This window comes from Mytilus californianus, unplaced genomic scaffold, assembly GCF_021869535.1.
Source record: "Mytilus californianus isolate M0D057914Y unplaced genomic scaffold, xbMytCali1.0.p SCAF_13, whole genome shotgun sequence".
NCBI classification, from domain to species: Eukaryota; Metazoa; Mollusca; class Bivalvia; order Mytilida; family Mytilidae; genus Mytilus; species Mytilus californianus.
In genome coordinates, this window is record NW_026262615.1 from 36,651,916 (window position 1) to 36,674,162 (window position 22,247).

Genomic DNA, 22,247 nt, shown 5'->3' on the forward strand with positions numbered 1-22,247 from the left:
TTAGAGACAGATTGATCTTTAAAACAAGTAATTATTTTTTTATTTTTAGGTTGTTATAATGATGATGTTTTCTATGGCGTATGGAAAGGGTCAAAAGTAAATTATTTCGCATATGCTACAGTTAATACAGCATATGCTATATAAACTACAGCTTAAGCTATAATTTATGTACCCTATGCTGTAACTAATGTCGCTTAGGCTATAATATATAGCATTGGCTGTAATTTATACAGCATATGCTATAATTAATACAGCATATGCTATATTAAATGCAGCCTATGCTGTAATAAATAGCATATGCAGCTTAAGCGTCCAGTTGACGTACCATAAGGGTCAAAAGAAAATACAGATTACGCTATAATTGTTGAAACATGTACATTATTTACATTTAAGTTATAACAGTCCCGAAAGGGTCAAAAGTAAATGTAGCATAAGCTGTATTGTGCCATATAGTTATAAGGTGGGGTTACTGTCAATCACAAATGATTCTATTATATATTTACTGTCAATCACTCTTCAACTTTGAAGGCTATTCACAAATTAGGATAACGCCCATCAGAACCACATTTTGTTTAGGATGGGCGAAAATTAAAGAGCATTATTTATGATTTAAGTAATTGATAGTCGAGTTCAGAGAGTTAATGAAATATTCGGAATATTTACATGAAATTATATCATGCTTATCTCAGAATTATATTTAAGGTAGCACAATACAAAAGCAACTAAATTTTATCAAAATTTAATTTTCATCTGTTTTTGTTACTTCTTTTAACAATTAATCTTGCTGATGTTTATACTAGAATTTCTTGAGGATAATGTAATAAATATGAATTCTTATTAAAAGAATTAAATATTTCATTTTCAAACTGCAAAAATAAAAAAAAATATACTTGGAGTAAAACACCATATTGTCATTGTATACAATATATATTTCTAGAAATCCCCCATAAAGATCATCTAAACTGACCGACTGATCATTTTGTGTACACATGCATAACTTACTTTTTGTAACAAAAATGAATGCAAAAAAACAAAATATATCATTTTATGTCCTAAGAGGAATAAAATCAATATTGAAAATGCAATGTGTAATTAAGCTTCTGATACTATTTATTGTAACTGTTTATCATAATAAGCGGAGTTTTGACCATATCAGTAGCAACCGTGACTTACAGCAAGGTCAGTGATGATATAACCTCTCCCGCCAGATGTATATTGATACGTAGGTGTTTGCATTTTCTTTGTATATTTAGAATTGCTTAAATGAAATGTTTTCTTACTGGTCAAAACCTAACTGATTTATGATGAAAGGCCAATCCTGAAGTATCCAAATGGTACATGTGTGAATTATGTTGAAGTAAATGGGGTACAAGTAGGAAAATTCTTATTTATGCAATTTTGACACATTCATTTTTGACATTAAAATGTAGTTTTAAATGAAATTAGCTACAGTACTAGAAGTGTGCCCCTATATGCCTGATTTTCACACATGTTGTTCCTCGAACAGTTATCTTCAACATATAGTCTCAGATCCAAAAAGCATCAATAGAACAAATGTTTTACCCAATTAAATTTAGTGATCTCTTATAAACTGAGGTTGACATCTTCATTGAAGGTTTATGAGAGAATGAAATGCAATAGTGAAAATCTGAGACATGGTTTCGGAGTTCAAACTGTGTTGTACAAGAATCTTTAAAATATTTTGGGATGGAATGAAAAACAAAGAAGCTTATTTCATTCAAGTGTGCACATCACAATATAGCAACTAATTATGTAATAATTATGTCATTATGAAATTCTCATCATTTTAAATACACAGAATTTTGAAATCGGGTTTTTTGCAATCGATTCCTAAATTTATTTGAAAGAAGTAAAACCATAAAAAAATAGTTCGACATTTAGACTGATATGGCACTTTAATCTTTCTTCTTTCTTTTGGTACCCTATAAAATTTAAAGCTGGATGAAAGAGATTACATCCGTTTAAAGTTGTCTGATTAGGGGTAAAATTATCTTAGTATTGTGCTACCGAGAGAAAGAATAGTGTAGACAATGATACCTAATCCCTCAACATTTCAGGTAAACAACCAAGATAAAGGTACGGGTACGAAAAACAATGCCTTTGAACGTCTTAAAGTCGCTGTGAGACTTTACAAAATTAGTAAAAATCACACCATACAGCAAGCACTAGTTATAAATTGTCTATTGTATGATGAAAAATACAAGAATGAGATTGATGTACTATTCATTTTATGCTGAATTCAATCATCAGAATTTATATGTTTACATGTCTGTTTTATAGCACAGATTAGCGAAATGTGTGTTCGTTATAAGTTTTATTATAGTACGCACGTAGTCTATTCGACTACATGTATATAAGAATTTTCAAGAAACGATGAAATATTAAACTGTTCGAAGTCATGTATTAATTACTAAATATAAATAAAAGTAATTGAAACAAAAAAGAAAAACAAGTTTTATGAACACATCCACTTTGTATCCTTACAATCTAAATACAAATAATAGAAGGAACACGTAGCAATTTCCGTAAAGTGACATACGTGTTTTCTTATTTCGCTAAAATGGGATGTATACTGTCCATTTTTTTTCGCAAAATTAGGTTACCGATTTGCTAATATGTCACAAAAAGTTTAGCCAGTCTTTATTTCACAGTCAATATATATACAGCCCCTACCGGGGAGGAAGTAAATAATCAAATCTAACTCTAACATTGGTTGATATCCTAGGCACTTTTTAAATTTTTCTAAAGCCTGGATTTTTTACTCATAAGAAATCCGATGGACAAGGTATTATTTACAGTTCTCACTTTATGGGCAGACAACAAGTTTGCATAATAGTTTTACAACTTCAAGATTATGCAAATACCCAGCTAGACTGAATGTCAAATTGTATCGAAAAATATGGCATTACAAATGAACAAATACGTTTTATAAAGATATATACAAATTTGGTATTTTTAATAGTATGTAACGTAAAGGAGACATATATTTTTGTAATTGCCAAAGAATTCGTGTTCGATATTCAAAGTTTGTATTTGTCAGCATTTTCGAAGGATTTATGGTGACCAGATTCACCTGTAAAGAATAAACATTATCTTCCGATGTTCAGACAGTTTTAAATCGATACAAATTGACCATGATAATTGGTAAACTGATTTTCAACATTCCTCAGTTCTCTCTTGACTGTTGTAAAGCAGGAAAGAAATGTGAAATAGAACAACAAGATGGTAGCACAGTGGTAACATCGATTCATCAAACTGGATGTAGCTGTATATTGTCACGGCCATAAAAATGTTATGCCATAGTAAGACATGCTTACGGTGACCTATAGTTAGTTGTTAATTTCTGTGTCATTTTGGTCTCTTTTGGAGAGTTGTCTCATTGGCAATCATACCACATCTTTTTTTATAATTATAATGTCAAATTGATTATCAACAGAAAATGTATACATGCATCAGGGCCAAGCAGGCAGAAAAGATGCAGATTACCGACATCAGACTACTCTATTAAATGTATGTCCCTACTTTTCCGTTTGTCTATTATACCTGTTTTTCCCTTTATTTTCGTCTCATGACCCTGTCACTAAGGCACCTGGTAATCTTAAGAAGTGGTATGAGTGCCAATGAGATAACTCTCCATCCAAGTCACAATTTGTAAATTTAAACCATTATATGTCAAAGTACGGCCTTCAACACGTAGCCTTGGCTCACACCAAACATCAAGCTATAAAGGGTCCCAATAAGGACTAGCGTAAACTCATTCAAACAGGAAAACCAACGGTCTAATCCATATAAAAAGAAACTAGAAACACTTATGAACCTCATCAACAAGCGACAACCACTGAACATTAGGTTCCTGACTGTGCCATTATTTTTTGTGTAATTCAAACACTAGTTGGTTACAATATTGACATCTTCAAAAAACTTTGAATAAAAAATCAGACAATGAAAGAAAGTTGGAAGTTGTAAGCATTTTGAAACTTAAGGCGATTATGACCATTTTGATTCATGATGAAATTGTGTACACTATTCTCAACGATATTCCTAAACACTTAAAAGTAACTCTTTCTTCTGATGCAGAAAGGAACGAACATGTTGAAAATATATACAAATATATATCGAAACACTTGGCCAGATTTATTGTGAAAGTTAAAGATTAAAATGAATATACAAAATCTTGAAATAGTAACTGATAATCTTGCTTAGGTGACTCAAGGAAGTACCGCCGGACCTTAGTTATGAAGAACACTGCAAAAATGTCTTTAATTATATTTATCAGAGGGTTTAAAAGATACCTTATTGTCTAACTTTGAACATTACTATACTATGCTGTATACATCATCATACTCCGTGACGGTATCCATATACTTCACTCACGTTTTTTCGTCTATTTTTGTAGCTTTTTCTTCATCCTGTGTGCTTCTTTTTCTAGTTATGCTTTAAATCTATCTCCTCGAAATTATCTTTTGTACAACATTAGTGCATATATATTTTACATGTAAACTAAATTGTAGTATTGTTTCCAGGAAAAGACTTCCTAAGTTCGAAAAACGTGCGTCTTAACCGTTTTGACTCTTTGAGCAAATAAAATAATTATAAACTATAAATTCCAACAAAATGTACATGGAAGATACTTGATTTCATAATTGACAGCATATTGTTGATTTTGGGGTCTGTGTTTGAACAAACATTGGTACAATTTGTACACCGCTTTCAGTCGATTTGTACTTGTATTCGTGTGAAGCACACTTCAGCCAAGCCCGGAAGGGTTTGGTTATTCCAATAGTGAAAAAATTCGGGGACTATTACAGAAAATGATAAGAAAATTTTATAGTTTCAGCTTTCGTTACATAGATATTGTATTGTACATGTGAACTTTCAACATACCAAAGATGTCAATTTACAAAAAAATATACTGACATTTCTACAAATATAGTACAGAGCCATATTTTGACACTTCCTGTGCTTGCATCATCAATCGGGGAACACACATCACCGTTTTTTTCACATAAAAAGTTTGAAGTTCATGCATTTTAATTTGGTTCTGTCCGTCCTTTTATACCGTCTAATCGCTATACTGACGTCATCAATTTTGTCAGCGATGAGGTTTCAAATCTGAATGTCTCATATTATACTAGTATTTTATAATACTGAAGGAATCTTAAAACTTTTTTGTTTTTTTGTGAAAATACATAAAGACCATTTTCCCTGGTATTCAGAATATAAATTTATTTAAATGACAATTTCAAAAGTCGCTTAAATGACAGATTCCTCAACATGAAGAATTTTTACAACCATGAAGAAGTATTATTGTTTAAATCTTAAAGTTCCTGAACAAAGTATGTGATTTATGATTAATCCAAGTATCAGCATTTTGGTTTTATCTTTTATTTAAAAAGCACTATTTAATAATTAAAAAAAAGAAAAAAAACCTCATTACATGTTTGATTGATTTGAGATTGTCTATCTCAATTATCGAACTACACCAGTACGTATATGAACAAATAGCGGGAAAATTGGCCCAAGTCCTTTTCTTTGAAGGTTCAAATAGTTTTAAACATTTAATGGCAGAAGTTCAAAAAAAAAATGTACACTTTATGTTTGGTTTTGCACATTGACACGTGCGTATTGTTACAATATGTTACGTTAAATCATACTCGGGGTAAACTGAGAAGAGAAATTGCTTAGACATGTTAAGAAGGGTTGAAAGGCCTGAATAAACACTCTAAGTGTGATAGCGGGACAAAAATAAGAATATTTAAGCCCTTGACTTGTATAATTATGTGTCACCCTGTCGGATTATCGAACTGTCGGACTATCGAACTGTCGGAATATTTAACTGTCGGAATATTTAACTGTCGGACTATCGAACCGTCGGACTATTGAACAGTCGGACTAAAGGGGCGTCGGACGGTCGGGCGTACCCCCTCACACACATGTTGAATTTCGCCAAATTCTTTATGTGCCGGTGTCCTATTGCTATTCTTCCCCCATACTTTTGTCCGGGCGGTAGAACTGGATCGATCTAGTTCCCCCCGGAAAAATTGGCATGATCCTACTTTTCCCCCTCAGCGTGATGGGAAAGGGGGGACAAACCAGGATCAGGCCAATTTTCCCCCCTAATAGCACGAGAAGCTAATTTTTCCCCCTTGTAAATTATTAACATCGGCGATGTCAGTTAGAAATCCAAAAAAATAATAGTAACTTCTTTTGATTAGTGTAGCGGTACCGAACCTTTGGCGTATTAATATACATTTGATATCAGAATACTTATCTATATATATATATATATATACATGAAGCACATTCTTATGTGGTGATCACATCCATTTTCATTCGTGAACCCTTAGTATCATATGACTAGACGAATACAATTAGTTAAACCACTTCAGGTCAGTAAGAAGACATTCCCCTGGACAGGCATGTTTATGATGTCTCGTAATACTAGTATGGTAAAATGACTTCATATGAATCATGCAACGAACCTACTCTATCTCTACCCAATTATGTCACATCGGTATATGTACTAGCTGTACAAGGAAGTACAACTGCCGACTGGTCTTTAACCAGGAGGAATGGACAGTACACTCTACCAGTTAGATGGCCGCCATTAGGAAAGATAACAACTAAAAGAGAGATGACAAAGAAAAAGAACACATCGAAAGCTGGATAGAAAAAAAAATACTCGCCGCCTGAAAGCTTTCTTTCAGAAGAAGTCCGATACGGATGAAACATCATCAAACCCAGTGGTTTATCGGTATACCCGCTCCAACCAGCATGGGAGACGTGGAGGTACAGGAATTACCAGAAACTACATCAATCGAATGCAGATATCTACCCCATCAGTTGTAGCTGTACAAGATCTACAAAAAGATCCCGCATGCCCTCAACGTGCACAGGGTCGAATCTATCCAGCATAAATGAGACACATATCCAACGTATTAAACTGACGTGGCAATAAGTAACTAGAGGCCATGCACCGTACGGCTTTCAACAATGAGAAAAGCCCATACCATATAGTCGGCTATAAAATGCCCCGGCAATAAAAATGTGAAACAATTCAAACGAGAAAACTAATGGCCTAATTATTAAAACAAAATAGTTTACGAAAACAAAACGAACCAACAACAACCACTGTACTACATTGTACAAGCACCTAACATGGGAATGGCGAATACAGAATTTGGCGGGATTAAACATATTCGTGGGCGCTCGACACCCCATCCCCCAAAAAAAATCACAAAAAAGCTCCAACCTAGGACAGCACACATTAGGAAAAAACTGTAAAATATCGATTACAATTTGCTTCACTAAAACTGTAGAGGTATGGGTTACAATATTGTTCATTTTCATTGCGTTACTGTATTATATGTATATCATGTGTAATGTTTGTAAGCCATATGTCCATATTATGGGAGTATAAGTCCTTTTTTAATAAACAATTAACTTACAAAAAAAGCACCGAAATAGGAGCACACTCATTTACCGAAAGCTATGTCAAAGCCAATTTCAACTAATATGACTATATTCTTCCAGACGGGTTGTTCTTTAATAACGAAATAACTACTAACGAGATATATGGGTCATTATCAAAAAAACATGCAAAACTATGTTATTTGGTCTTTTCAAGTCAAAAGACATGAAACTATATCAAAATGTATCAAAATAACTATTGCATATGAAAGATATGAATGTTTTGTGATACACTATACACAGTTTACAGCATGAAATGTTATAAAAACATTCTTATTTTTTTCTCAAACCCTTGGATATAGCCAGAATCAACTGTTATGTTTTACTATAAATCCCTTCAGACCTGAAATAGGGCTATTATTCATATCATTTGTTATTAGAAATGATCACTTTTTATTGCATTTGATACATACAAACATTTTTTTAATGATTTGGAAGGTGTATGTTGGTTTTATAATAAAAAATTTAACCAAAAGGAAAAGTCTCATTTTTTAAGTCAATGGTGTAACCAAAAGACAAATTGGTAGGGTAAGAGTTATCTTTCTCAATATTTCAGCATTTACAATAGTTTCTCCCTTAGCAATGTTACCTGTAAGCATGTTATGCAAAAGAAAACAAACATTTATGTTGAAAATTTAGTAAAAAAATATTAAAAATAAGTACAAGATATATCGTAATTGAAAATAGTGTCCATGGTGTACCCTTATAAAAATCTTTTCTTTTTAAATTCCTGAACTTTGAATTATGAAATATATTGATTGTAGAAACATGCACCAGGAACACCATATAAAATAGGGGAGTGGATCCCTTATTTTGTAACTAAACCTTAAAATACACCTGAAAATCAATGGTGTTACTGTCAATGGTGAGATTTTTATAATTTGAGATTTTTAAGCCTAGGAATTATTTTTTCTTCTTTTTCTTTTGCTCAGTGTTCTCTGTTTTGTGTTCAGTACTTAATAAAAGTAAAATTTGAAATGTGTTGTCAATGGTGATACTTTTGTGTCATTGGAGTTACTGAAGAGTCAGTGGTGTTACTATATAAAAATGCGATACTTTTTAATTTTTATTCATAAATGAAAGCGTTTTTAGGTTGTATAGGAAGGATTAAGCATATTCTTATCATTTCATCTTATACATTATACATATATTCAATTTAAGTGTATTTTTTAGTATTTACAACAGCCATAATTAGGACAGCCAACTTTTTTACGACAATGTATTCTGAAATTTATGTTTAAAAAGAATGTATAGCTAGAATAATAATGTCAATAAGTAGTAATTTAAACCTTAACAACAAATTGGAACAGTTGTTTGATGTTTAACAATAATATTTAGTACCTAAATGCATGTTTTAAATTGGTAACACCATTGACACGATTCTATCAAAGGATGACCTAAAATTGTTAAAATTGAAGGAACCCTTCATTTTTCCCATTGCATATTTCTGAAAATAGTTGCTACCATACTATAGAATAGAGGGACACATTTAAATGTTTTAAACAATGACATCGTTTTTCCAAATATTACTTCATCGAAATTTGCATGTTTTTTTATAATGACCCATATATCTATGAAACAATGCTACATTTCATATAAAAAAGGACACCAATCATGCAGAGACAGACATTAAATGCGAAAACATGTATAATTATTATGGTTGTGAAACGACAGTTTGTCAACCGGATATAAGTAGGCTTTTTAATTTTGATGCTTTAATTGCATCATTGAAGTACAGGTTTACTAGTTATACTAGCCTGTTGTCAGAAAAAAACTAAAATTGCAACGTGAATTGTTTTGGCGATACATATTAAAATTTTCCTTGGCTTATAATGAACCCCAACGAAAACTGTTTGGCATTTGAACGCGAACAAGAATTGCCAGTAAGGAATAGTTAAATAAAAAAAAAAAAAAACAACGATGAGAAACCCGTGCAGAGACAGAAAACCTACGTAATTAGAAGTTGGGATATTGTTTTTTGTTTGTATTTATATAAAGTTATGCCTTTTTCCATCTTGAAAACAACAAAATTGAGAACGGAAATGGGGAATGTGTCAAAGAGACAACCATCCAACAAAGATCAGAAAACAGCACAAGGTTACCAATGAGTCTTCAACACAAAGAGAAAATCCTGCACCCGGAGGCGGGCTGTAGCTGGCCCCTAAAAAAATGTTTGCAATTTTCAGACCTGTGTTGCACAATACAAAGTTAAAGATCGGATGCACAAACATAAATGAGCACGAAGATTGACTTTGTCATTTACGGACACCTACGATGTGAAAAAATTATATCAAGACGATAAAAAAAAATGAGACCAAATAAGTTGTGCATCTTGCATTACCTGAAAAAAATACTCACCAAGAAAAGCTTTGCATACATTTCATTGTGAAAAATCATGTTAATTAAATGAAAGTAAAAGACGTCTTTTCCCTGGGGTTTGGAGTTCGGTGTAAACAAAGGGTAGTGTGGTGAAGGTATTGGTATGGAGAATACACCCAGTGAATTTTCAGGTCAAAAGAATGCATGTAGCTGTTAGCAAATTGATGATTCGGACGATCAGACGAAACAACACAACAAAATGCAATTACAAACGGTTAAACATGTAGACAGACTTGTGAACATGTTACAGACTGATGGACATGTAGACACAGCTTGGTAGCCATAATGACCGACTGGTAGACATGTTGACAGACTGCTGTGTTACATATTTGTTTTTCGATCGTTTTTGTACATTAATTAGGCCGTTAGTTTTCTCGTTTGAATTGTTTTACATTTGTGACTTTGGGACCTTTTATAGCTGATTATGAGGTATGGGATTTGCTCATTGTTGAAGGACGTACGGTGACCTATGGCTATTAATTTCTGTGTCGATCATTTGATCTCTTCTGGAGAGTTTTTATTAGCAGTCATACCAAATCTTCTTTTCTATACATACACAGACTGTTGGACATGTAGCAGACTGATGCACATGTAGACACAGCTTGGTAGACATATAGACCGACTAAACTGATAGCCATGTCGACAGACTGTTGGACATGTGGACACAGCTTGGAAGACATATAGACCGACTGATAGTCATGTCGACAGACTGTTGGACATGTAGACACAGCTTGGTAGACATATAGACCGACTGATAGTCATGTCGACAGACTGTTGGACATGTAGACATAGCTTGGTAGACATATAGACCGATTGATGGCCATGTTGACAGACTGTTGGACATGTAGACACAGCTTGGTAGACATATAGACCGACTGATAGCCATGTCGACAGACTGTTGGACATGTAGACACAGCTTGGTAGACATATAGACCGACTGATAGCCGTGTCGACAGACTGTTGGACATGTAGACACAGATTGTTAGACATATAGACCGACTGATAACCATGTCGACAGACTGTTGGACATGTAGACACAGCTTGGTAGACATATAGACCGATTGATATCCATGTCGACAGACTGTTGGACATGTAGACACAGCTTGGTAGACATATAGACCGATTGATATCCATGTCGACAGACTGTTGGACATGAAGGCAGACTGGTGGACACATACACAGAATGGTAAACATGTTAATAGACTATAGTGAACACAGAGACAGACTGTTGGACATGTAGACAGAATAGAAGACACAAAGAAGGATTGGTTAATATGTAGTCACACTTTTGAACATGTAGACACAGACTAGTCGAGTGGACACATAGACAGAATGGTGAAAATGTAGACGGACTAGTGGACATAGTCAGACTTGTAAACATGTAGATAGACAGGTGAACATGAAGACAGACTTGTTGACACATAGACGAACCGATGAGAATGTAGACAGACTTGTGTAAATGTAAATGGGCAAAATATGTGTCAACATAAAAATCTATGTCTAACAATGATTTTAATTTTTAGAAATACAGTCAAACCTGCTTAAGAGACCACCTGTATTAAGCAAAAAACTGTGTTAAAAGACCACCGATTTTAGATCCCTCTGTATAGTACATTTCACAAATATCGAACCTTTATTAAAAGACCACCTGTCTTAAGAGACCACTTTTTTGCTATCCCATAAGTGGTCTCTTAAAACAGGTTTGACTGTATATAGTGAAATCTATACTGTGGGGGAAAGATTTGCATGGGGGAAAAGTGACTATATGTATACGTATTGCCAATTTTTCGCTGGGGGAAGAATGGCAATGATACAACATTTCCCCGGGGGTAAAATTGGATCATGATAGTTTTCCCCCGGGGGGGGGGGGGGGGGGGGGGACTGGCATGAGGGAAGGATGTCTATATTACACCGGTAGTTCAGTGGTTGTCGTTGGTTTATGCCTGTCATATTTGTTTTTCTGAATTGTTTTGTTATAAATATGACCGTTTGTTTGCTAGTTTGAATTGTTTACATTTTACATGTCGTTGCCTTTCATAGCCGACTTTACGGAATGGGTTTTTCTTATTGTTGAAGGCCGTACGGTTGTCTATAATTGCTTACATCCACTTCATTTGTACTCTCTTGCATAATTGCAGCAAATCAATAAAGCGTACGTCGATTAGAGAAGCTAAAAAGTGGACGTCGATTTGAGAACAACAAAAAAGACGTCGATTAGTAGGGTATAAAATTGGCGGTCGATTTGGCATGTTATTTTAATGTCGTCGGATTTGGACGTCGATTTGAGGAACGGCCGTCGATTAGAGACCGATGAGTCTTACATATATATGCAAATAGTTTATATGACAATACCATTTGGGTTTTTTTAAGGTTTTTTTTTGTTGCTATTATCAAAAGAGTTTTTTTGTGTGATGCTACGTTTCAATATTTGGTGTCATGATATATAGTGCGACTGCAGTTTTTCTTATATTTGTTAAGCATCTTACGCCGAATACATTGTAACGTACATAAACATATAATCCCGTTGGTACTTTATATGTATAAAATAACTTGTTTTGGGATTTTGATTGCGCGACCGTAAACGTATTATACGAGCGAACTACATTTGGGCGAAATTCAAAATGACAAGCATTTCGCGGTTTGCGCGAAGAAATTGTATTAATACGCTTGCGCGAATCTACCTGTAATTCACCTGAGTTTTCACCTGACTTTTTATTGTGAGAATAACCTGAATTTTATGGATTTTTATGATTTTTTTTTTTAGGAAAATGAGATAACATGTTGGTGGTTGTTTATCATATTTGTTAAGAACATAGTTTGCATACCACATTTTCAATTCTTATATTTAAGAAATAATTTGTGGCAGCCGTATAGATTTGTTTTCATTTTACAATGGGTTGGGCATTTATATTGGATTATTTCCGAGCGATAGCGATGGGTATAATACATGTGGTAATAGCTGTAAAAAGACTGGACCATTGTTGGTACGATTTGTTACTTCATTAGACACAGTCGTCCACACTGTAATTTCAGCTCACTAGTTACGTAAATTTCTTTTATGTAGTCGGCAAATTTATTTCATTTTTTATTATCAGGAACATCTGACATTATATCGTCAGCAAAACCGTCCTCAACTTCCTCCGCTGGAAGAAATGGCAATCAGAAAATCTGCGTTAACCATTTTTTTATTTCATTTGACCTATCTTTGTCCTCATTAGCTAAACCTAAATTTTGTATTTTGTCCAAGATGAAAACGACAACCTTTGACTGTAGTATTTTGATGAATTTTAACAAAAAGTTCAAATTAATTCTTTTTTTGTGAACTATAAGTAAACTTTGTTAACTTCAAAATTTCTTTAACTCGACCATTCACGACTCATTAATGTGTCCATCCACCCGACCACTAATTGAAAACATATTCGAATTCCGACCAATTCACAATCTCTAGACGTTCTTTACTCAACTAGCTAGACCAAATCAACTATACTCGATCTCAGCCCGATCTTGACCAGACCAGGTCGACCTGGTCGTATAGGGGTCGTAGGGATAGTCGGGAATTTGTCGGGTATGTACAATTTCAGTATAAAAAATGTCTGAATTTGTTAAAGCGCCGCCGCAGCGTAGGGGGCATTAAGTGTTAACCTTGTCCGTCCGTACACGTGTACGTCCAATCAGTTAGTTTCCCTTCTCTCTAAATTTTGCCCCAACCAAATGTTATGACACGTATACACAATGCTTATTACCATAATACACAGATCATGTGCTAATTTGGATGGCGTCACTTTTATCGATTTTGAGTAATGACCCTTTATAATGCTTTATATATGCAAGCGGGCCATTATTTGTGTTCCATGAACACATTCTCTATTCTATTCATTTGGTTAGATTCAGTAGTTTAAGATATCTACGTCGAAATAAAACAGTTGGATTTGTAGGCAATGTGGTTAGTCCTCCAGAATGTCAGGTTAATAGCTGTGAAGTACCTTGAAAAGGGCGTAGAAGACGAACAAAAAGTCGGAGGCAGCAACGTGCGCCAAAGAATCTAGGTGAGACAGAGGTTGACACGACGACAGCTGTATGGGCAAAATAAAAGACTTGCAGGAGTTCAACAAAGAAGACCCCAAATGTTTATAAAATAGTCCTCAAAGTAGAGTAGGAAGCTGATATGTTATGGTAGCTTTCGTTGCTCTTTTCTTGAAAATGACATCATGAAATGAGATTTGTCCTCATATTGGTACTTATGTTAGATAACAATATACATAAATTTTACCAGCCCTTTTTCTTTCCTTTCTCACAAATTAAGCCTACTGTTTGTGTCATATTTGTGTATATGTATGTAATCAGTATTTTGTATAGATTTGATATCCAGAAGTTGAAAGGTTAAAGCTAGAATGTATTTTTGACGTATCCATGGCACAAACCTACATGTTTTTGCTAAAAGTGGTGTAAAGGTGTCACACATTTCCTCAAAATTTGGTCAAAAGTTGAAATTTCAATCCCTTGGAGTGATACCTTTTCTCAAACTGTTCACATATATCCATCAAGAGATCAAATAAAAATCATTTGACTTTCGTCTCATTTTTTTGTAAAGTTGCGTCAAAAAGATCGTGTGAAAAAAAAAATTTTGTAAACATTTGGCCCCGCTGCATGTTTGTGCCTCTCCCAAGTCAGGGACCTCTTCAATGAATTAGTACACATTTTCTTTTAGGGGCCAGATGTAGCCCGCCACCGGGTGCGAAATTTTCTCCCTGTGTTGAAACATATACATTTTGTACTACAAAAATTTCTGGATCTAAGGAAAATACGGACTGTCAAAAAGAAAATAACCCATAAAACGAGTGAAAAATAATCTTGATGTTCATAAAAACAAACTTTGAAGGCTTTCTAAAAAAGATTGTTTTTGCACAATTACTTTCATATTTGAAAAAAAATCCTCCGTGGCCAAAATGCAGGATCTAATTTCCTTCCGGTGCATCTGAGATCATCCCAGTTTTTAAATGGGTTTCGTGTTGCTAAGTTTTTTGTTTTCTATGCTGTGATATGTTGGCTGCTGTTTGTCTTCTCGTCGGTTTTCGTTTTTCGCCATGGCTTTGTCGGTTTGTTTTCGACCTTTGAATTTGATTGTTCCTTTGGTATCGTTTGTCTCTCTTTTTAAATATTAACCCTCCTTGTAGAAGTACAGACAAGTACTGTACTTGGAGTAATGTTTGCGTAGTTAATCATTTGTTTAGTTAAAATCTGCAAATCTAGATTAAATTATAGATTCGTTTCGTCTAGCAAATAATTATAACTCCTTATTAAAGTTCACATATGAAATCTCAAACGATAAAATGTCGTTCTTAGATGTTGATGTAATCAAAGGTCAAAGATTTACAACACATGGCATGCTTGACCTTGACTACATTTTAAAGAAACCAATTCTTATCTGTTTCTGCACAGATATAGCTGTCACTCACAGCATGTATTCAGAGGATTTATTAAAGGTGAAGCAATACGGCAAATTAGAAACACAAGTGACCATAACAAATTAATAAACAATCTAACTAATTTCAAAGTGAAATTATTAGATAGGGGTTATGATAACGTGGAAATAGATGATAGTATTACTGATGCTTTATCAATTGACAGTACTGAATTATTACAACAAAACAAATCAGAAGAAAAACAAAATATTCCATTAGTTTTAATAACTAAATATAATCCATATATACGTAAAATAAAGAAACGTATTATGAAACACGGGCATTTATTACAGTTAGACGAAGATTGTGTACAAATATTCAATACAGCACCAATTGTTGCGTATAGCAAACACAAGAGTGTTGGAGATATGCTTAGTTTGACAAACTACGAATTTTATATTCAGGAATAGATAACCTGATCTGTATTTGGCAAAACGTTCCGGAATCTTGGGCCTTTTATGATCTAATGACTTTTTTAAACGACCTTTTGTACACGAAACACACATACAAAATTACAAGCATGATATCTTGGACTATGATGCATTTTTTTCCTTTGATATTCAATATTCGCGTTTTTTTTTCTTTTCTTTGACGTATGAATATCTGATTAAAACAATAACCATTTTTATTTATTTAAGTATGTTTAAAGTCATTATAGTACTGCAAATTAAGAGGAGATATGATTGATTGAATGTTGTTTTCTGACCGTCCAGTGACAAATACTTCATGAATGTTTATGACGGAAAGTAATGTAGAGAACAATTTTCAGACAAGAAATACGAAGTTGCACGCGTTGTCGTTGAAAAAGAGCAGCGGGAAGGCGGGGGACAATTACAAATCATTAGTACAATAAATACAAACAAATTTTTGTTAGATGCATTTCTATTTGTATCCATCTGATGAGTTAAGCCTTTTTAAACTGATTTTTATAGTTCGTTCTTATGTTGTACTGTTACACCACTGTCCCAGGTTAGGGGATCCCGCTAACATGTTCAACACCGCCACATTCTGTATGTATGTGCCTGTCCCAAGTCAGGAGCCTGTTATTCAGTGGTTGTCGTTTGTTACTGTGTTACATATTTGTTTTTCGTTCATTTTTTGTACATCAACTATGCCGTTAGTTTTCTCGTTTGAATTGTTTTACATTTGTCATTTTCGGGACTTTTATAGCTGACTATGAGGTATGGGCTTTACTCATAGTTGAAGGCCGTACGGTGACTTATAGTTGTTAATTTATTTATGTGTCATTTGGTCACTTGTCAAGAGTTGTCTCATTAGCAATCATACCACATCTTCTTTTTTATAAACATCATGGTAAAAAAATTACACAATATTAATTCGCAATAGTGTTGGATAGTTTTGTTTGATCTTTATTACTGTTACAGTTTCACAATTAAATAATTAAAATTATCACATGCATGGTGTCGTCTTATGTCGTATGATACAATGTATGTTATTATTTACTGTTCTGTAGTTCTGTAATTTATTTTCGTAATGATTGCCGTAAATGTTAACTTGGCATGCCATACATGAAAGAAATGCGGACGTGAAAGAAAGGACTTTTCACAAAAGCGTCAACGGAGATTAATAGATTCCAGGGCCACGATTTCGTCATTTATAAAACAAAATACGTGTTTCTGACGGGTAAAGTTGTACTAACATTTAATGTTGACACCATTCATTGCCATTATCAATCTGTTGAGTATAGAATTTATAGTCAAAACTTGTTTTTGTTTAGAATACACCATTCCATGGATAACATGTTTAACAAATCTGTGCAGTTTTTACGCTACAAAGACATATCATATGTATGCTTCGACATGCCAATCAACGTCTGTGTCAGTGTTCCAAATATTGAAATTTAGTCAAAAAGGAACTATTTTAGGATGAACCAGTTATTTAATAACTTTGGTTTCAGTTAGTGATTTACATTCCCAAAATTTCTCTGCAGTTTGTCACAGTTCCTTCTGATTTGTGTCAAACCCCGACAATCTGCTATAATCTCACTTTAAATTCATACAATAATAAATACAGGAATATTCTGTGTTCCTTTCTCGTAGATGTAAAATTTGTCGTAAAAAACTAGCAATTTTAGCACGAAGAAAAGTCTTTTTGTCGAATCCAGCGAATACCGGAAATCATCTCCGGTCCGCAGTTCGTTTAAATATTTCGATGATTCAATGAAAACTGACGATTTTTTTTCACCTTTTTTTAATTTTTAACTATGAGCGTACCTACGGCCCACTAAGGTATTTGAACTACATCAACATTTATATTCAAGGAATGTTAGGTTTAAATATTATCGTGGGCCGTAGGTACGCTCATAGTTTAAAATGCAGAAAAAGATTTGGAAACTGCCATTTATCTGCCGTTTTCGCGAATCTTGAGGTGTTTACAGCAACAAAGCATGAATAATATCAGCTAAAGTTGACAAATCTATTGATGTTTACAAAAATATAGGTTTTAAACTTTAAAAATATAGTACTATAATTTATGGCATATCACTTTTAATTTGAATCGAAATCGGGGGCCGTTCTCTGATGCTTATCGTACCTAGCTTGTCCTTTTAGTTATTTCTAAACAAAATATTTCATAAATTTATAGGATACTTATATAAAAGAGAACTTATAAATAATTTAACAAAAAAACAGCTTGTGTTTATCTGTTTATCTTTTAAAACAAAAAAGTTATGCACATCTGTCGGGAGGAAAAATACGTCCACAAATCCGAATTTTGAGCAAATATCTGAAATTTTGACCTCATTTTACTCAAAAAGTAGCACATGAAGGTATATTTTTTATTACATATTTGATTTAAGCAGGTAAAAAATAGCCTATATATCTTAAAGGGAAAAATTCTCACCGTCAGAAATAAACTGTTGGATATGCCCTTAATTGCCACGGCAGGGACGTACATGTGAATATTTGTTAGCGAAAAGGCTCTGCTGGGTACATAATTAATACATCACCCGAGACAGAGATGATATAGGAAAATTATTGTTCATGTATGCCGCGTTTCCATTCCACTTGTTTTAAAATTATCCGGTGCCAGTGTGATAAAATCCACTAATATACCAGGCAAAACATATGAATATATAAAATGTAATAATATTAAAAAATGATTTGTTTTTCAATAAACTCGGACTTGATCATTAAAAAAGTTTTTTTTTGTTTTCAAATTATCGCATTATACATTTCATTTCTATAAGTACTGATAAAAAGGGCGGATACTTTAGTGATGATAATTGACTAGATTCGTTAAACACGCCTTCCAACAGTAAGATATACAGTCTAATCAAAATAAATTATACAGCCTATGCTTCTTTCGAGTTTTGACCCTTTAATGATGTGTTTGAAATAGTACAGCATATGCTACAATTCAAAAATATAGCATAGTCAATGTTGGTGATATAGCATATGCGATAAAACTGCAGCATAACCAGACAAATATATATTGACCCTTTTGGGACGTCAAATATAGCTTATGCTACAAAGCAGCATAAGCTATATTTTATAGCTTATGCACCTCTTTTTACTTTTGACCCTTTCCGTACGCCATAGTTTTCATGGTGTTGGGAGTAAGACTTGGATGTCTGATATTGTTAACATGTTGGTAGGTAATCAAGCATCTTTTTAGTAATATAATATTTGAAATCAATTTCATAAGGTTAATTAGTACCAAAAAAATAATTTTACACTGATGAGATACCGGTTGAATTTTTTTGGTAAATATAAAACTTGAGTTTATAATTCAGAATACCAAATATTTTTTCCATGATTGTTTTGTTATCCTAGTGCAATTTTAAATTTAGTACATGTGTAATAATTTTTTTTAGGAAAGTTTAGTATAACTGACTACTTTTATATTCCAGGTTAGCATCAGGTTTCCATTGGGTTACTTGCTGGGATAAAGCTGTTATAAGGTGAGAACTTATCCATCAACATACAACTTTAATGTGTTTATGTTATAGTGTGATGAATGTCACTAAATAGATTTCAATATACATATTTTTTTTTAATTTACAATTAAAAAAAATCAGTATTCAATCTTTTCATTTTAAAATAATGTACCCTTTAAAGCAGATACTAGATCTGAAGAAGATATATGAAGGGGAGATAACAATAAAATCGGATATTTTTGATACTATATATTTTTGAGTAATCAATATAAGTAATAAACAAATTGTTTAACATACACTGATGTCTGTTTCTTTATTCCTGTTAGATTATTTTAAAATTAAGAATCAACAATGGAAATTTAACTTTGTTTCTTTTTCAGTCGAAAGAGTTGCTGTTGCTGCCTTCCTTGTATGGTAAAATCCTCAGACTACAATCCTGCATACCATTGGATGAACTGTTGCTATCTTTTGTAAAAAAAGATCAGTAGATATTTGTCTTATAAGCAGAATGAATTATAAATGCATTTAATTTTTAATGCTTTATTATTCAAATTATAAATATTTATTTCATTATTTTTTCTTGCATTCATTTATTGTTTTGTGATTGAAGAAATATAAAAAAAAAACTGTGAAATTATTGTTATTTGAGAGGTCCCAAAGGTATGATGTATGGTTTCACAAGATACCCATAAGACTTGCTTCAGTTTACATATATTTTTTTAAGTTATGTACACTGGTTAAGAATTATAAGTCCTTTGTGAAATGATTTTTTTCTGGTTAGAAACCTATTAAGTAGGACTTTGATGGCCAAACACTAAAAGGGAATAAAACAAATCCCCTATTAAACAATTTAAGTACTGAGTTTTTGGTGCAATATGAACTAGAAATAAAAATGTTTAGTTAGATGGTTTGTTTTGACTCTGCATTCTTTACATTCATACAAATTAATGGCTGTCAGTTTTATTTATTGGTTTTGTTTATATATTATAAATGCATTATTCAGCATCTGAGACCACTCAAGTGAAAATAATTACATAGTTTTTGCAGTTTGTCATATTTTCTCATTTTTTGTGTGATTGATTTCTATATTTTTTTCTCATTTATGATTATGGATGGATACTAGTAATTAAAAATGCAAGATTTTTTTAATGCGCTAGTTCATAATGTAAAAGTCTGCACAAGACATCTAACCCTACCTGAACACATTATTCTGACTTCCAGCTGACCAGTCTTTGCTCCTACTCCTAATTGCTGAATGCTAATAGCAGGGGAGCATCAAATACCAATTTTCAATTCTTTGATATGAACCAGGGCAGGACCAAATCCCATGCCCATCTGCACTCATGTTGAGCATAAAAAGGTTATTAAAGAAGATTTGTCTGTCAATGTTTGTCCATTATCATCTCTCATCCACAGCTTATAAACTATTGGAAGGTTTTCATTTAAACTTTCAGATTATCTTCTGTATCTAATGGCTGTGTGTATTTTATTTTATTATAATGCAATTTTGGGGTTCTCAATTGTAATGTATGGACCTCCTAAGTATTTGAAAAAAAAGGGAAAGAAGCATCTCATACCACCATTTTATCATGTGAAGGATAGGTTGGTTCAAATATATTTGTTTTTAATCATGTTTTTAGTATTTGGATCTCATTATGACACAATTTTACTGACTTAAATTCAAAATAAATTTGGGGTTCACACTGATATATATTACCACTGTAGCTTTAATGTAAATTTTATAAGGCTTTGCTATAACAAGATTTGTGTTTTATCTTGTTTTATCTGATTTTAGTGGTTTTTATGTGATTTTATTTGTTTTTACTGTCAAATCTTGTTATACCAAGCCTTAGTATGATTGAGTTTATATATTTTGATTATACATGCAATTCAAAATATAAATTTACATAATGAGATCAGACATTTATTATGCTTTTAACTCTTCTTAGTGGATAAAATAGAAAAATGAATGAACATAAATATTGAAGTGGTCGTTGAAGATTGACCAAATTACAGGATTTATAAATGCAGAATCTTGCTCTAACGAAATCTATGTTCTTATCAGCTGAACCAACCTATCCTTCAATATGAGTAATAAAATTTTATAAATGGAAAAGTCCATTCTTCGATTGGGGAACCTTTGGATGTGAAAAAAATATACACAATGCCAACAGATACTGAAGATTATTTGAAAGTTTAGGCAAAAACAATTCAATCCTTTAATTGTGATTGGAAGTTGTAGACGGATGAGCAAACAGATGATATACTTGCTTACTATGGCATATTTCCTAAAGGATATGGACTAATGGTATGAGTTTTGCTCATGGTTGAAGGCTGTAGGTGACTGATAGTTGTTAAATCCTATGTCATTTGGTCTCTGGTGGAGAGTTGTCTCGTTTGGCAATCATATCTCCTCTTTTTATTTTATATGAAATAATTACTTATTACTTCCTGGGCAAAAAGTTCTGGTTCCAAGAAAATAATAAAAAAAATATTTATATTATACTTGTATTGTTAAATAACTATCCTACTTTGATATAAAGAATTGACTTTGGTTAGAAATTGGGAGGAATTATAAAGAAACTTTATATACAATATAAAAGCTTGGGGTAATAAATGTTTAATGAAATGCAGTTAACTATTTCCTTGGTGAGCTAATAATTTTTGCACAGATCACGATATTAGTTTATTTAAATAACTCAGTAAATAAATTGAGTACACCTCATAAATGAATTTGATTCATGTATTTTTATGCATTTTTTATCTTAGTATTTACCATTGTATTCCTTGTTATATTTGTAAATGCCTCTTCGTATGTGACAAACTGAGGATTCATATATTTTATGGAATTATATAAATTTATTTTAAGTTTGGTATTTAAAAGTATTGGAAAGCACCAAGTTTAATATTGAGCAAAAAAAATATTCCTTTAAGACCTAAGGATATTAAAATTTAAGACATGTATCTCAGAACAGAATTGATTTTCTAAATTCTATTTAAACAGCTTGTCTGGGAAC

General features: G+C 32.8%; 1 long non-coding RNA gene across 1 annotated transcript; it reads left to right on the plus strand.

Moving 5' to 3' along the window:
• Positions 1–18,891: 18,891 nt before the first annotated feature.
• On the plus strand, positions 18,892–19,702 carry LOC127723813 (uncharacterized). Its single transcript, XR_007992267.1, has 3 exons — positions 18,892–18,944; positions 19,204–19,254; positions 19,611–19,702. It is a non-coding gene; the product is annotated as an uncharacterized LOC127723813 (long non-coding RNA).
• The last annotated feature ends 2,545 nt before the right edge of the window (positions 19,703–22,247 follow it).